Below are 17,597 nucleotides of genomic sequence, written 5' to 3'. Positions count from 1 at the left end.
ACAGCTGATTTGGAGAGCCATTCAGCCACCCAAGCAGTTTTCCCAGGACCAGCAGATAATTATGAGAGAAGTGGAAGGCCCCAAATGCCTTACATACCTGTCTTTGAGCAACCAGCCAAATACCATTTTTCTCTTTTCAAAATTGACTGCATTGCAAAACCTTTATATTCTAAATGCTACCTGGAAAATATGGGTGGTTCTAGTTTAATGGTTTGGTTTATTGGATTTCTATCCCGCCCTCCTTGCCAAAGCAGGGGAGGGCAGGGTATTCTATTTCTCTTACAGCCTAGCTTAGAATATTGAGGTTAGGAGAGAACTTCAAGCCTGACACAGTCAAGGGACTGGGTTTATTGTGCACAAAGCTTCAGAAATATAAGGAATAATCTGCTGTACAGGATCTTGATGCTTTTATTCCTTTTTCAACCTTGCAATTTATTTTTGACATCTAAATTCATTGTGATGTATGTGACAAGAACTTTAATTAAATCTTGGAAGAAGAAGCAACTAGGTCAACTTTTGAGTTTTTTTGTTTTTCTCTCAACCCTTAGGAAGAGGGAACTCAGACCATTTTTACATTTTCACATATAGGATGGCAAACACAAGTTATAACTAGGTTATGTGCAACCCTCTCACCTCCTACTCTGAGAAATGTTACCAGTATTACTGAAAATGTTTTTGTTTTGTTTTGTTATCTAAATATGGCTTAGAGTGTTTTTCCCCTCCTTTGGGTGAAGATTTCTCTAGCTTTCTGAATCTCTAAGATTACATGCAGTCCTAAACAGAGGCTGATAAATCCATTGACCTCAGTAGACCTAGAAGGATCTAACTCTATTAAAGATGGCTGTGTTAGACAGCAGCAGAGACCTTCCTATTCTCAAGGGTTTTGTATTTGTCCACATATATCACAATTAGGAGCAGAGACTTGTGAAAAAAATAAATCCAGTTTTCTGTGTGTGCAATCAGAAATGGCTATTTTTCATACACCACAGATGTCTAGACCTTAGCAACACAGTTATTTTAAATGCAAAACCATGAGTCAAGCCATGAGCAGCCTGACAGTCAGTATTTTTCACTGTTTTCTTTCAGTGTGTAAATGTGACTCAACTAGGGTAGGGTTACAAACTTCAAGGTTGAGTCTGGAGTGCTCCCAGAGATACAAGTAATATCCCAGCTACAGAGACCAGTCCTTCTGGAGAAACCTGCAGCCTTCAAGGGTGAATGAGATGGTCTCACCTTGGCTGAGCTTCCTTCCCTTCTCAAACTCTGCCCCTGCCCAACAACCTCAGCTCTCCATGAATTTTCCAAGATGAAGTTGGCAATCCTAACTTGGGGTGGCACAATTGATCTATCTTCTTGCCTTTCTTAATCCAGCATCATCTATTTGTTCTTTGTCAGATTCCATTGGTCAAGGGCAGGAGTGCGGTGGGTGGGAGGGGGGCACCTTCCAGCTTTTCCTTTGACCAAAACAGTGTAGAGGAGGGAGGTATTCCCTCACTTTGGTTCCCTGTCTCCCTGGTTTCTGCCTACCCTAACTCTTTATAGACAAGCCCTGAACTCCTTCTTCCTTGCTTTTCTCCAGGGAGACCTTACAAAGAAGTACCCTAGGTGGGACTCTCCTGAACTACTTAAATGACTCTGGTCACCTCAATTTGACTCAGTTCTTCAGACTTCTATTATCCTGCTGTTCCCCAAGACACTTGACACATACCTAGTTGTGTGCAACGGTACTGAGCCCAAAAGTTCACACCACTGTTGGCCTGGCCAAGCTTTAGAGCTATTATGAGGCATTAGTAATCATTATGAATGCCACATTGTATAGATCAAAAGAACACAGATGGAGACTGTGAAATTGCAGCTAATTTCAAAGTGAATACTAAGAAAGAACATTCCACACATTTCCTCTGCACTGTTTTTAAAAAGTGAACAGTATAATTTACATATTAAGTGCTCATTAAGGTGAAAAATGTCACTGCTGAAAAAAAGAGCAAATAAATTACCTCCATTTCTATTTTTTTCTTCTTCTAATTATTAATCTTTAGACTAAAAAAAATTACAGGATTAATAAGGAAATGAATTCATAATATGTCATCCTACATACTGGCTGAACACCATTACAATCCATTTCCATTAGGCTGCTCTCCTGTGTTCCATTACAGTAAGACTATCTGCAGCAGACCTTATCTGTTCCATTAATGGCTATTAGTGTTCAGGATCAATTATCTTTACCTGACCTTTCCTCCTAAAAATTTATTCTGGACAATACAGCTGCATGACTTTTCTAGAGATGCCACACATATTCCATATTCACCAAGGCAGTAGTTCTGTTCACACATTACATCAAATGTGCATATATCCTCCACGTCTGTAAGAAAGAGCCAATGGGCAATCACTTTGCAATTGAAAGTAGGGACGAGTACCTGGATAAATGTGGGTTTTGTATCATACAATCAGCTGCACATGCATTGAATCTAACATGAAAATTACTCATCATACTCATTGAAGAAGATCAAATGAATACTGTACTCAACTGTATGTATATTCATTATAACTTTTGAACAGAGCTAGTGAGGTCACAGGATCATGTGTCTTCCTTTCCAACAGAGGGAAGCCTGACTCTCTTGCAGTTAGAGAAAAGGATTGGCTGAACCTCACCTGTAACTTTACATTTGTCTTTCCTTATAGTGTTTGGCGACTATACTATTATGTGTAGGTATGGACAAAGACAACATGGTATAGGGCTGAGCATTAGACTTGCATTTCTGGACTCAGAGTCAAGCCATCCCACCCAAGGCAAAATAACCTGTCCTTTTATATACCATCCTGAGCACCACTGCAGATTTAGAGTGACGCCCTTTCCTTCTCGTTTCTCTCTATTGCCTATTCCACCCTGCTTACCTTATAGTTGTGGAAGAAGTAATACTGGTAGTAATAACAATCTCCTCTTTTCTCCTTGTTATCACAGAGCTTTGGCAACTTCAGAAGCAATATCTGAGCTGATGGGAAAAGGAGATGGAAGACGGGGGTGGAGAGAGAAGGGGACATAAATTATTTTCTTGTTGACTACCTGTTGGCCTCCCAAACCATAGTCAGAAGCTGAGTAGGGGAGGAAAGAGAGCAGCAGGAGAAAAAAGACAGAGGAGAGATTTTCTCTGTTTGGATATAGTATCTTTGTGTTAAAAGTGAGACATCAGGGCTAGAAAGCTCATATACTGAGCTCTGAGAGTTGAGTTATGATAGCAACTCTAATGTCTATAGGACAGGGGTGACCAACGGTAGCTCTCCAGATGTTTTTTGCCTACAACTCCCATCAGCCCCAGCCAGCATGGCCAATGGCTGGGGCTGAAGGGAGTTGTAGGCAAAAAACATCTGGAGAGCTACCGTTGGCCATCCCTGCTATAAGGGCTTGTTCTGCATGAGACACCAAACTAGATTCTTGGCTGTATTATTTCAGACTACAGGTGGAATTTCATAAGAAAATCTCTTTCCCTTCCTATTTTAATTAGAGATTCGTATACATGGAGAACACATACCAGAGAGAGGACTAGGCCAGGAGTTTTCTCTCTGGCATACTAACTTTCTTTAAATTATAAACTCCCCCCCCCCCCAATGTAGAAGCATTCCACCACACATGTAGGGTTGCCAAGTCCAATTCAAGAAATATCTGGGGACTTTGGAGGTGGAGCCAGGAGACATTGGGATGGAGCCACGAGCAAAGTTGTGACAGGCATAATTGAACTCCAAAGGGAGTTCTGGCCATCACATTTAAAGGGACTGCACACCTTTTAAATGCCTTCCCTCCATTGAAAATAAAGGATAGGGGCATCTTCTTTTGGTGCTCATAGAATTGGACCCCGGGTCCAATCTTTTTGAAACTTGGGGGGGGGGTTGAGGGGGGGCACCGGATGCTATATTGAAAATTTGGTTCCTATAACTCAAAAAACAGCCCCCGCAGAGTCTCAGATACCCATTGATCAATTTTCCATTATACCCTAAGGGAATTGGTCTCCATAGGGAATAATGGAGTGTCTAGCAGACATTTTCCTCCCCTTCCCCGCTTTCTGATGACCCTGAAGCGGGGGGAGGGCCTTAAAACCAGGGGATCCCCTACCACCACCTGGGAATTGGCAAGCCTGCACACAAGTCCCTATCTGCAGGGGGGTTTTTTGTAGCAGGAACTTCTTTGCATATTAGGCCACACACCCCTGATGTAGCCAATCCCCCAAGAGCTTACAGTAGACCCTGTACTGTAACCTCTTGAAGAATTGGCTACTATTAGGGGTGTGTGGCCTAATATGCAAAGGAGTTCCTGCTACAACCCCCCCCTCCCATCTGCATTCTGAAATCATACATTCTATATAGGTTTATCACCTCAGTGTGCTGCCTATGGTTAAATTGTCACTGGGGTTTCCACTGTACCTGAAGAATGAAGTTTAAGTCCAGTGGCAGTTTTAAAATCAACAAAGTCTAATTCTGGATATAAGTTTCCATGTGAAAGCTCATACACATAATTAAACTGTGTTGGTTTTAAAACTGCCACTGGACTCAAACTTTGTTCTGTTGCTTCAGACCAACATGGCTACCTACCTGAATTTATTGAGAATGAGCTACTTGAAAATGTACTGGCACATTGGGAAAATACATGCTTATAATTTTGCCCCAGGCTGGATGACAGTGCTAGAGTTCCACTGTTATTTCATAGAGCACCTTTTTTTCTCATGGGGATGTCAAGGCAAATTTTAAGGCAAATTGAAATCCAGATAAAGAATAGTCTACAGCTCTGCAAGTATGGCAGTTTATTTGGTCATCTAATTTAAATATTAAATTGTCTGCCTTAAAGCTGAGCCACAGATTGCCAAACCTTAAAAGAAATCAAGTTGAATGTATTTTTATTCCCAGAAGGGTCAAGTTTCTATGCCTTTACATAACCCCATTTGTGAATATCAGATCTGAACATGGCATCCATGTCCCCTCTCCTTTTTTTAGATCTGCCTCAGCATGCAGAGAAGCTTTTGCCTTTTCTCTCTCTTTACTTTGACTTTTTGACTACGGCCCAGCTCACTTAATCAGAATGAATGTGTCGCCTTGCCCATCTTATTATATTCTCTATAAATGATTTCCCCTCTCTTTGTAATAAAGCTACGTTTTTACAAGAATTTATGGATAATTATTTTAGAGAGTTTATGGAGAGGAAACTGATCCAGAATTAATTTTCTTGAACCTTAACTCATAGCAAGATTTCCTTACATTCTCTCCCCCGCCCAATATTCATTATACTGGAAAATTACAGTTGTCACCAAGAAAAGCAGGTACATATCCCATCATAAAAGCACTGTAACTCTTTTACCTTATGTTACAAAGCAAGTAGACTCTTTGCAGTTAAAGATGTCTTGTGAGGTTGGCTGACTGTGAAGAATGGACAGGGAGCTATTAAAAAAAACAAACAACCCCCCCCCCCCCCCCAAAGAAAACTAATCTAGAGTTAAAAAGAGAACTAATCTGGAGTTAAGTGAGCAGGGGTATATCTCAGGAGGACAACTGTACTAGCTGCTCTGTGGTCATCTGAGTAGCTGTTCTGTGGTAATCTGGTGGCAACAGATTTGCTACCTGCTGTCCAAGTATTTGCCAGCACTATATTTCTTCTTTTTAAAATCAAATGTTACACAGACTTGATAAATATCCAGTTCTCTCTCATCCAAAGGAAACTAAAGTTATCACTGCCCTCATCTGGATGGCCCAGTCTAGCCTGATCTTGTCAGATCTCAGAAACTAAACAGGATTGGCCTTGGTTAGCACTTGGATATGAAACCACCAAGGAAGTCTGGAGTCCCTATACAGAGGCAGATAGTGTCAAACCACCTCTGTACATCTCTTGCCTTGGAAACCCTATGGGGTTGACTTGATGGCATTTTCCATCACCCAATTGCCATTGGAATGTGTTGCCATTTGGGGAAGTGGGAGGAGTATATAAGAGATGCACATTGGGCTGTAGAATTGTTTCTGTGTTGTAGTAATTCTAATAATGACCTTGTAAGCTATTAATGGTTGCTAATGTTACTCATAACACAATTCCAAGTAGTAACACAAGACTGATAGGTTTACTGGCTACTAGTGAACTTGAAGTGGGAAGCCTGCTGGAGTGGAGTATAGCAAGAGAAAATGAAGTTGGCCTGCCAAATGTCTTGGTGAAAGCCATTCCATAACACAGGTGTCTCCCAGAGGAGGCTCTGACACTCATCTCAGCAAACCTAGTTTTGGATGAAGAAGGGATTTGGAGGAAGGCATCATTCATGGATTTTACTTCCCAGGAAACTTCTGAAAGGAGTACACATTCCCACTGGTAGGACATTACATATTTCAAGTTAGGGATTTCTTTACATGTTAGCTTATTAAATCCAAAATGAAAATTATCAGTTCTTGTCATTACAATTAAACACAAGTGAAAATGTTAATGAAATATTTTTAAGATTTGTAAACATTTAAATCAGGCAATTATTCTGGGGCTAAACTGAATACTTGGAATATTCACTTGGGGGTTCGAAATGATGAAGGGCTTGTAAAGCTCTTTTATACACAGCTACTTGCTACTCACTGCGTTCCCAATCACTCCTTCCATTATTTTGCTACTCTTTCAAAGGCCATTACTCCCCCCCGTTTCCTCTTCAAATGGTCCTAGAGAATTAGCAATTATGTAACAGATGTAATTACATCATGATGCTAGATATGTCATTAGATCTGGCTACTTGCTGACCTCACTAAAGGCAAATGACAGTAATTGATGGTCAGCAATGATTCCTATACAGCACACACATCAATCAGACTTTGCAAAGGATCAAGGATTTTTTTAAAAAAAGTTTTCATAACCATTACTTATCAATTTCCTCCAACCCCAATGAGGCATTAGTGTGTCTTTTGCGTTAAACATAGGCCCCTCCCATTTGGCTCCTCCCATTGTGCTCCCATTTTGGCTCAGTTGTACTGAAATTATGCTGAGCCCAGAAACCCATATGTTAAGTTGCCTAAACACAGACAGATAAAATGCTGTTGTTTAATATTATTATGATGTTGCTAAATAGGACAATTACCTCATGATGTCAGTTTCTAGCTGTTATAAGATGGATCATTAAGTTTAATAGTGTCAGCATGTTCTTACTACACCATTTACTTTCATTAGTATAAACAGAACTTTCCTTAATACAACTTTGTGCAGTATCTATGATGAAGCATAGTTTTGAAGGTCAATAAGCAGAGCTCTCAAGAGATTTCCCCCCCTCCTCTCATTATAGGAGAGTTAGTTAGTCAAGAAAAACCCAATACCAGACTAAGCACAGAACAGCAACAGACCAGGGGTAATAACAAATATTTATACCAGAAATAAGATGTAGACTTGGATTTGATGCCGTTTTTCAAATTGTGCTTCTCTCTGGTAATTGTGAAGGGTGGTCCTCCCATGATAAACATGTTGAAGCACATTGAAAAAAAATGGTCTTGCACAAGTGGAAACGTCTAGCAGAAATGGAATTGTGAAGGGTGGTCCTCCCATGATAAACATGTTGAAGCACATTGAAAAAAAATGGTCTTGCACAAGTGGAAACGTCTAGCAGAAATGGAAGTGCACTCTGCAATGGGGGGAGAGATAAGCATATGTTTATTTATTTGCTTTATTCATAACAATCCTCTCTCCCCAATGGAAACCCAAAGCAGCTTACCTGTTCTCCTCCCCTCCATTTTGCTCTCACAACAACCTTGTGAGGTAAATTAGGCTGGGAGTGAGACTGGTCCAACACCACCCAGGGAGCTTCCATGGTAGAACAGGGATTCAAATCTGGGTCTTCAGATCCTAGTTCAACACTCTGACCACTACAACAAACTGGCACATGTGTGTTTGGGAAGTGATTTTAATGTTTCAAAATACATCACATATTTTTAAATTGTTAACTACCTTGGTGGCCCTTGTAAGGACAGAAAGGTGGCATACAGATTTTGTAGATATATAATTAATAAATGAAAAAGTCTAGGCTCCAAGCCATTGTCCAACTAATAACTGAAGCTAATTTTAATTATCGGGCAGGTTCAAAAAGGCATATATGATCCTTAAATATACTCAGTTCCCATAGTACTCAGGACTTAATAGGTCAAAGCCAGGAATCAAAATAGGAACCACTGAAGTTATTAAGCTTTGAGAAATTTGTCGTTTATCCCTCAGACAATTTTACTAGAACAGTTCACACTTATGCAATTTTACTTGTACCAATATGTTCCTTTTATTTCTTAAAGGGTTTGCCCTACTTTTCTCTTGAAAATAGCAAAGCTATCTTATAGAATAAAATTGTTCTAATACCAAAAGAAAATTGGAACAAACAATAAAAACACAATAAATATTTTAAAACAAGCAGTTACCTTCATCAGGTGTCACTAAATGAGTGGGCAAATATAACAGACTTCACCTCACACCTGAAAGATGATGAGGTAGATGTCAGATACATTTGGCTGGGTAAGAGTTCCATAACCAAGTCACCACTATAGAGGCAAGAGTTCCATAACCTAGTCACCACCATAGAAAAGGCCTCTTCTTTGACAATAATCAAGCTTAGTTTCAAAGAAAGAGCCACACAAAAAAGGGTCTATGAAGTTGATCATAATTATTGGGCTTGTTGGGAAAATACAACCCTTAAAGTACCCTAGTCCCAAACCACATATGCCTTTGTTGGTTAGTTGCATTGGGAAATATACCAATTTCAAACAGATCTTAATTAGTATAAGCAGGGGTGGAATTCTAGCAGGAGCTCCTTTGCCTATTAGGCCACACACCCCTGGTGTAGCCAATCCTCCAAGAGCTTACAAGGTTCTTTTTTGGAAGCTCTTGAAGGATTGGCTACATCAGGGGTGTGTGGCTTAATATGCAAAGAGCTCCTGCTAGAATTCCACCCCTGCACACCCCTGATGTAGCCAGTCCTCCAAGGGCTTCACAAAAGAGCTTGGCTACACCAAGGGTGTGTGGCCTAATATGCAAAGGAGCTCCTGCTAGAATTCCACTCCTGAGTATAAATGACAAAACAGAACCCTGGGAGTTCTGCAATGCCAACTTTTGGAAGCTCCCTGGCAGGTAAAAGCAAAACCATCAGAGCCTGGTACCCCAAAACTCCCAACCACACTTTTGAAAAATGATCTATAAAGATAAGTTGGTGTATCAAAAGCTGCTGACAGAATTACAAGAATGAATGAGATCACTCTCATCCTGTCTTACTCTTTCCCTCAGTACAGACTGGCCCATCAGGATGACCAAAGTATGTTCAGTTCCATGACCCGGTCAAAATCAAACAGAAATGTGTCAAGGTAATTAGATTACCGAGGATAGTCTGGAGGTCCATTACCACTGGAATTTGAGCACTGCCCAAAAGGAGACTAGACTTTTTCATTTATTAATTATATATCTACAAAATCTGTATGCCACCTTTCTGTCCTTACAAGGGCCACCAAGGTAGTTAACAATTTAAAAATACATTTTCTAAATGAGTCTTTATTTCTCACATCTTTAGAGAATTGTTTATGGAGCCACCTTGGCTTCTTTAGGCTCCTCCCATTTTTCCTTCTCATTAGAATTGTTTGTGATTGAGCCTTCAATATTTCACTTTTAAGAAACTACCACACCTCTTGAGCTCCCTTCTCCTTAAGTATTTCTGACCATGGGATTTTACCCAATGTAACTCTAAGTTTGTCAAAAGTTGCTTTCCTGAAGTCCAGCCTATAAGTCTGACTCCATATAGCTTTTCCCTTCCCCAAGACTGTAAATTCTAAACTCACATGGTCACTACTACCCAGGGTGTCCACTACTTCCACCTCATCAACCAGTTCTTCCCTGTTGATAAGAATCAAGTCCAAGATAGCAGATCCCCTTGCTTCCTTCTCCACTTTCTGGAAAATGAAGCTGTCAGCAAGAAGTCAGGAATTTATTTGACCTTTCACATTTAGCAGAATTGGACTTCCAACAGATATCCAGGTAATTGAAATCTCCCATGACAACTATGGTCCTTCTCTTTGAGAACTTTGCAATCTGTTGTAGGAATATCTCATCTAAATCCTCTGCCTGGCTTGGTAGTCTACAGCAGACCCCCACCATAATATCACTGCTATTTTTATTCTTTTTATTTCTACCCAGAGACTCTCAACTGAACTGCCATGCTCAGATTCATGTATTTCCTCACAAGGATATACCTCCTTCACACATAATGCTATGCCTCTACCCTTCCTTATTTGTCTGTCCCTTTTAAATGAGTTGTACTGGTTAGACAGTGTTATTGATGCAATGTACATGAATTTGAGTGAACTTAGGAGGACGGTGGAAGATAGAACGGCCTGGTGTGATGTGGTCCATGGAGCTGTGAAGAGTCAGACTCAACTGTGCGACTGAACAACAACAAACCCCCTCAATCCTAATATTCCTACTATGGGTGTCATCCCACCAAATTTTAGTAATGCCTATTAGATCATAATCCCCTCCCTGTATTAGGACTTCTAGTTGCTCCTGCTTTTTTCCCCATACTCTGCACATTAGTGTAGAGACATCAGAATCCATGTTTTATGCACCCTGAGGTTTTCATTTTCTTACGTACCTGTGAGTTAATGTTATCTAGTGTATGTGCCTCACACGGTTCTCTCATACAGCAACCTAAGTTAATGCTCCCCATCAGTTTAGGAAAAGCAAAATTAACACTCACCTCACCAGTAGTTCTGTCCCAGCTCCTGGCACCTTCCTACAACTCAGCTGAGTCACTTCATTAAGGTTCATGAACAGCTTCTTTAGAAATTGTCTCTCAGCTGCTTCCTTCATTGCCCCAGACCCACCTCCTCTGCAAGGTGACATTCTAGGGTTGAATATCCTCAGTTGGGGGCAGGGGATCCCCCAGATTGGAGGCTGTTCCCCTGCTTCAGGTCATCAGAAAGTGGCAGGCGGGAAGAAATTCCATTATTTCCTATGGAGAACAATTTGCTTATAGGGTATAATAGAAAATTGATCTGCAGGTATCTGGGATTCTGGGAGGCTATTTTTTTAGGTAGAGGCACCAAATTTTCAACATAGAATCCAGTGCCTCTCCTCAAAAGACCCTCCAAGTTTCAAAAAGATTGAAACTAGGGGTTCCAATTCTATGAGTCACAAAAAAAGGTGCCCCTATCCTTCATTATTTCCAGTGGAGGGAAGGCATTTAAAAGGTGTGCAACTGCTTTAAATGTGATGACCAGAACTCCCTTTGGAGTTCAATTATGCTTGTCACACCCTTGCTCCTGGCTCCACCCCCAAAGTCTCCTGGCTCCACTCCCAAAGTCCCCAGATAGTTCTTGAATTGGACTTGGCAATCCTATGATATTCACTGCTTCATGGACCCAATCAGCTGTTCCACTCTGGTATGATGTAATAAGCCAAAATGTGCAAGGATTGAGCATATAGGTAATTGGCTGCCTCATCAAGCCACCTGTCCACATCTTCATGCCAGAACAACTAAAATTAATCCAAAATGCCCCTCCTCCCACTATAAACCAGACTCATCTGTTTAATGGTTTCTAGGGAGATACAAAAATGTGAAAAGGATTGAACTGTAACAAGAATGATTCAGTGTAAAGTCACTTGGCAAGAAAGAAATCTTTCATCTGACAAAAGCAAAAGAAACCTGAAGACTTATTTAATCATTGCTTATCAAGAACGCAGGAGGTCTTGGAAAAAGAGTTAAGGATGTCTTAATTGGCAAGTAATTTGATAGGTAATTGACAGTGAACCATTTTAGGAACTGACCGAACAGCTTGGGGTAAAATGAAATGGTTCAAGTACAATCAGACAGGTTTTTCAACCCAAGACTCTGCTACTTGCTTCAGTACTTCTCAAGACTAAATTAGTGGACTGCCTGCTCTCCCCATTTTTCCAAGCAGCAAGAAAGTCCAGGACAGCATTGACTTGGGTTGGTTCCTTTTGAAAGAGAAAACACTAGAGACTTATAGTATTTTGTAATATTTGCTTTATTTACAAATAAATAAGTACAGTACAGGTGGAGTCAAAGAGGCATTCTGACAAGACAGCAGATCTGCTACCCCACATCATATCGCAAAATAGAGAGAGAGGAGAGAGAGCCTACATTTTCAAGGTACATCACTCAGCTTCCAAAAGGGTTCCAGCACTGTCTCTACCAAATGCAGACTGCTCTTTTAGTTTATATTTAGACAAATATCTGACAATTCCCATCTGCTGGAGAAGTCAACTGCATCAAACTCTGATGAGTCCTTCAAAAGAACCAAAAGAGGGCCATCTCTTAGTCCACTGGGAAAACATCCACTTTCTTTAAGAAAATTGTTGTACTTGACCTATAGACTCTGGTTCCTTCTCCGTGTGTCACTTCAGGCCCATCCCACAAACTTACAGCATAATACTATTATTTCTAAAGCATCTATGCCAGGTAGGGATGGGTATGACCCAGCTCACAAATTAAAGCCCATGATTAATTTTGGTCAGTTCACGGTTCACAAAGTGATATTCACAAGCTGAAGAAATGCCCAAACTTCCACGAATTTTAAGGCAGTTAATGAAGAGCATAAAATGTGGTGGGGAGCAGAAAGCAGGGGTCATGAACTGATATGAATAGGTTTGATTCATGAACCAACATCCCAGGTCATATTGGTTTGTGGTTCAGGTTGTGGTTCATGCCCACTTTTAATGCCAGACCTATAAAACATGTGATTCTGAAGCTTGTCAGCCATGTGTTTTGACCTGTCAACTGCTTATTTCTCCTTGCATAGTCTTAGACAGCATATGCAGGGTGCTTATGAAGCACCTCATGGGCTGCTAGAGGTTAGTATTTGTGAGGACCTGGCATAAAGTAATGAGGCAGTGAAGGTACATCAAACTGACATTACATATAGTGCCCTCTGGACTTATTATCTAAAAGTATAGATTCAGAAGAGAAAGAGGATGAAAAGCAAAAGCAGAATGGGGAGAACCACTTGAGAACTCCAGTGAGGACTATGATTGCCAGTTCTGGGTTGGGAAATACCTGGAGATTTTGGGGGTGGATCCTGGGGTGGGTGGGGTCATTACATCAGAAGGGTATAATGGCATATGGTTCAGCCTCCAAAGCAGCCATTTTCTCCAGAGGAGCTGATCTTTATCTGTTGGATATTAATTGTAATAGTGGGAGATCTCCAGGTGCTACCTGAATGTCGGCAACCCTAGAGTGGAGAGATGAAGTTTTACAGAAGTATCCAGGCCTTGGATTCAATGGGAGCTCACAGGAGTGCAGCTCCTGAACCTTTCTGAGAGTTCCACCTCCTTGTCCATTGAATTGTAGGTGCAGCTGCATAACAATCCCTGGATGAGCTCCACCAGCTATTTTTCTACAAAACAACCCCTGAAAGTATCTAAATGTACAATCAAAGGTAGGCTGATGTTCTTGCCAGAGGTGAAGGAGTGCAATATTCCATCAAAATTTGGTCATCTTGGTGGTTACTAGGGTTGCCAGGTCAGTGGTGGAAAATACCTAGAGACTTTGGGGATGGATCTGGGAGAGGGCAGGCTTTGGGGAGAGAAGGGGCCTCAGCAGGGTACAATGCCATAGAGTCCAAAGCAGCCATTTTATCTGGGCAGCTGATTTCTGCCAGCTGGAGATCAGTTGTAAATGCAGATCTCCAGGACCCACCTGGAGGGTGGCAACCCTAGGTAGTTACTGGCTCCAGTCTGTTTTTCCTTTCATTTCCACAGTTACAACTGAACTGTAGACAACTAAATTTTAAAAGCAAAGAGAATTATAGAGCTAAATGATTGATATAGAGCTAGTAGACTGAAAACAACAACAATCCTGACATTCTTTGTACATTTTGTCCACTTAAACTATGATTTTTAAGGTCCCTCCTTTGGGTTTGGTAAAATACTCACGTTCTGCTCAATAAAAGAAATATATGTTAACCGCTGCTCTGAAATATGTCCTTTTTCTTGGCATCTGAGTGTGGCCCAAATGTCTCTCTACCAAATTTAATCTTTAAAAACATGGTTTTGCAGTAATGCTGGGAAATGGGAGTAAGAACACATTGACACAGTCAGAGTTAATGGTCCTTTGCTTTAGTACCGGTATAAGGAAAGATGTGGGAACACGGCTGTATTTAACAAGATAATCAGACCATGCAAGATTGTGCAGAGCTTAGCATTGCCAAGTATCTTTGTCCTTGTCTTATCTTCTAGGTTTAAAAGCAAATGGAGAAGTTGCTATAAAATGTATGGTCCTAAATAGATAAACATTTGACATGGCACAGATTTTATTAACATCTTACCGCAGAGGAGAATATGCAGTATAGACTCTACTCGGATTTTTTTAAAAGAGAGAAATAGCACAAGGTGAGAGATCCATGTCTTTTCCCCACTCTTATTTGTTCTTATAATTACATCAATACTAGGGAATGTAGAGAGAAATAGGATATGGTCAATTATAGATTGTTGTTCCAAATAGGCATAGGAGATCAGTTTGGAATTTATTTGTGAGTGAAAGAAAGTCATATGTTTCAGGATGGCAAAGTGAGAATACTTTAGCTGCTGAAGCACCAGTTGTGGGTTGTCAGAATGATACTGGATGACAGAATCAGGCCTAGCCAGTTCTATTTCTGCGCTAGATATGACAAGAAAGCACAGGAAATAAACAGTTTAAAAAATTGGAATATTTTGAAAGACAATAGCTGTTTAAACAGCACCTGCTTACTGAGACTGAGGGCTATAGGTTCTTTTAAAAATTAGGTTCCATATCAATTCTGGTTGTTCTCCATTAGGGCAGGAGGATGACAAATTAGGATGGTTCTCCCGTCTTCCCAAAATGAAGCAAGTTCACATAAAGGATTTGGGCCTCTTTTGTTTCAAAACCACCACCTTCACACCACCACCCCAAGGACTGTGGGTCCTTCAGGAAAAGAAGAAGAAGAATGGGGATGTAGAACGGGGTAGGGATTTCAGGCTATTACCTGGCATCCTCAGGAACTTTGGGTAGGGCAAGAGACAGATACAATGTTGTATTATGTATCAGTTGCACATCTGGGCAAAACCTCAGACATGACAGCATGTCAGCCGACACTCTGGAAACTCTATGCTCATAGAATCATAGATCTGGAAGGTCCTCTAGGGTCATCTAGTCCAACCCCCTGCACAATGCAGAAAACTCACAAACACCCCCAAAATTCACAGGATCTTCATTGCTGTCAGATGGTCATCTAGCCTCTGTTTAAAAACCTGCAAGAAAGGAGAGTCCACCACCTCCTGAGGAAGCCTGTTCCATTGAGGAACTGCTCTAACGGTCAGGAAGTTCTTCCTAATGTTGAGCTGGAAACTCTTGATTTAATTTCAACCCATTGGTTCTGGTCCTACCTTCCGGGGCCACAGAAAACAATTCCACACCATCCTCTATATGACAGCCCAAGTACTTGAAGATGGTGATCATATCACCTCTCAGCCACCTCCTCTCCAGACTAAACATCCCCAGCTCCTTCAACCTTTCCTCATAGGACTTGGTCTCCAGACCCCTCACCATCTTCATCACCCTCCTCTGGACCCATTTCAGCTTGTCTATATCCTTCTTAAAATGTGGTGCCCAAAACTGAACACAATACTCCAGGTGAGGTCTTACCAGAGCAGAGTAAAGCGATACCATCACATCACGTGATCTGGACACTATACTTCTGTTGATACAGCCCAAAATTGCATTTGCCTTTTTAGCCATCGCATCATGCTGTTGACTCATGTTCAACGTATGATCCACTAAGACCCCTAGATCCTTTTCGCACAAACTGCTGCTAAGACAAGTCTCCCCCATCCTATAACCATGCATTGGATTTTTCCTACCTAAATGCAGAACTTTACATTTATCCCTGTTAAAATTCATTTTATTGATTTTAGCCCAGTTTTCCAGCCTGTCAAGGTCATCCTGTATTCTGTTTCTGTCTTCTTCTGTGTTTGCAACCCCTCCCAAATTGGTATCATCTGCAAATTTCATAAGCATTCCCTCTATTCCTTCATCCAAATCATTGATAAAGGTGTTGAACAATACAGGTCCCAGGACAGATCCTTGAGGCACTCCACTTGTCACTCCTCTCCAAGAGGATGAGGAACCATTCACAAGCACTCTTTGGGTGTGATCTGTCAACCAGTTACAGATCCACCTAACAGTAACAGGATTCAAACCACATTTTGCCAACTTGTCAACAAGGACAGTATGTGGAACCTTATCAAAAGCCTTACTGAAATAAAGATAAAGGATGTCTAGAGTATTCCCCTGATCCAGCAAGGTAGTCACTTTCTCAAAAAAAAGAGATCAGGTTAGTCTGACATGACTTGTTCTTGAGAAGCCCATGCTGGCTCTTAGAAATCAGATCCATTCTTTCTAAATGTTCCAGGACCGACTGTTTGATGATTTGTTCTAAAACTTTTCCAGGTATAGATGTCAAGCTGACAGGTTGGTAGTTACCCGGATTGTCTTTTTTCCCCTTGAAGATGAGGACAACATTCGCCTGCATCCAATCTTCCGGCACCTCTCCTGTTCCTGAGAATTTGCAAAATATTTCCCACCACACCCCCAAATGATCATTTCTGCTTTTAGACGCTAAAATATCTAGTTCTAACACATCATGCTAGGTTACAAAATACTTGTTACTATCAGTGTTGTTGGTTATAAAACATTAGCGATTATTTCTAAAATGAATAAGCTAGATATAGTCTTTTGAGGAATTCCAAAAATGGTCTTAGGTTATCTACAAGGTCAGATCAAAGTGAATGATACTGTATTAACATTCAGTATATTAAACACTGAGTGCTTAAACATTGACATTATGAGGAAAATACTTTGAGGGAGCATCAAAACCTGAAATGACATTGAAAACAGCAAAAATTGTTAAATGGGATTACTCTTGAAAAGCTTTTTTCATTCAAAATGGAATTGAGTGGTCAGCTACTGGAACCCAATTTGTAGTACAAGAAGATGTATCACTTATATTTGGTTCACTCTTATGCTTTCAAATTATCATTCTCTAGAAGTAATTTTATGTCTATTTTAATTAAAAATAATTAAAATCACTGAGTTAGAACTAGATACTTTAGCGTCTAAAAGCAGAAATGATCATTTGGGGGTGCAGTGCGAAATATTTTGCAAATTCTCAGGATTTAAATTTGTGTGGGAGAATTTTCTCTTCCAGATCCAAGTTTTGAATTATGAAATTAATTCCAAGCTCTTCCAGATAGATTTCTAAGACTAGATAGAAGAAGAAGATGATATTGGATTTATATCCCGCCCTCCACTCCGAAGAGTCTCAGAGCGGCTCACAATCTCCTTTATCTTCCTCCCCCACAACAGACACCCTGTGAGGTGGGTGGGGCTGGAGAGGGCTCTCACAGCAGCTGCCCTTTCAAGGACAACCTCTGCCAGAGCTATGGCTGACCCAAGGCCATGCCAGCAGGTGCAAGTGGAGGAGTGGGGAATCAAGCCCGGTTCTCCCAGATAAGAGTCCACACACTTAACCACTACACCAAACTGACCTGAAGTTGATTCTGCCTCCCTATGAGCCCTATCTACCTCAATTTTCTATCCTAC

The sequence above is a fragment of the Heteronotia binoei genome, chromosome 2 (genome assembly GCF_032191835.1).
Source record: "Heteronotia binoei isolate CCM8104 ecotype False Entrance Well chromosome 2, APGP_CSIRO_Hbin_v1, whole genome shotgun sequence".
NCBI classification, from domain to species: Eukaryota; Metazoa; Chordata; class Lepidosauria; order Squamata; family Gekkonidae; genus Heteronotia; species Heteronotia binoei.
This window is presented reverse-complemented; position numbering follows the sequence as displayed.